We start from the raw sequence: 1145 nt of genomic DNA on the forward strand, positions 1-1145 counted from the left end.
TCCTTTCTATTGAAGAATTCTTTGTAAAATCGTCTTTCGAGGCAAAAATTCCTATATAGGGCCCACAAGCAAAGTAAATCTGTTTTCATACACATATAGAAGTCAACCACTTGTTGGAACGGATAGATTATATCTTTGCTATTTTAAAGCTTTATTTTCAAACCTGTTTCCTAAAGGGTCACTATTTTATGGTTTCTGACAAGTCACATTTTACTGGCAAGTGAAGATCCTCGCCAAGAATTTTTGTACCTGAATGAAAATATGCACTTCCTTTAATAAACTTAGCTTCAGTCATATTCGTGAGAACCTCTTCGTTCATCAACTGGAGACACTGAAATGTTTACTGCTGAATGTTACGAGAATCATAGCTGGAACACGGGCACTAAAATTGTGATGACCGGGCGAGTTGGCCGTGCGCGTAGAGGCGCGCGGCTGTGAGCTTGCATCCGGGAGATAGTAGGTTCGAATCCCACTATCGGCAGCCCTGAAGATGGTTTTCCGTGGTTTCCCATTTTCACACCAGGCAAATGCTTGGGCTGTACCTTAATTAAGGCCACGGCCGCTTCCTTCCAACTCCTAGGTCTTTCCTATCCCATCGTCGCCATAAGACCTATCTGTGTCGGTGCGACGTAAAGTCCCTAGCAAAAAAAAAAAATTATGATGTAACCTAATACTGAGCATTGTTGTGGCCTTTGTCTGTCATAGCCAAGTGGTTCAGTCTCCTGAAGACTCTCAAAACATTTTTTCCCATTCACTCGCAAAAAACGCAGTATTTTAAGACCTGGATTACATAACTCTACCCTGAATGGTCCTGTATTATGAGTCACGCAAATCGCAATATTAGCGCACGCGGAATCCCCAAAGTGATTCCAAATACCGCAAACAACAAGAACCAAACAAAAACAATAATCCAGTGTATTTCTCACCCTCACATCTGCAAAATGCTGACATGTTCAACTGTGGAGCATCATTCCCAGTCTTAATCTGAAAATGATTTGCTGTGATATATCCTACTTCAAACAATAAAATGTAATTTATCAGATACAATTCATAAATAATTTAGTAAATTATGATGACGTCCTTGAATTCTATAACAAGAAACAATAACAATTTCAGTATCATAATCATAAGAATTATTACCCGGC

The sequence above is a fragment of the Anabrus simplex genome, chromosome 2, assembly GCF_040414725.1.
Source record: "Anabrus simplex isolate iqAnaSimp1 chromosome 2, ASM4041472v1, whole genome shotgun sequence".
Taxonomy (NCBI): Eukaryota; Metazoa; Arthropoda; class Insecta; order Orthoptera; family Tettigoniidae; genus Anabrus; species Anabrus simplex.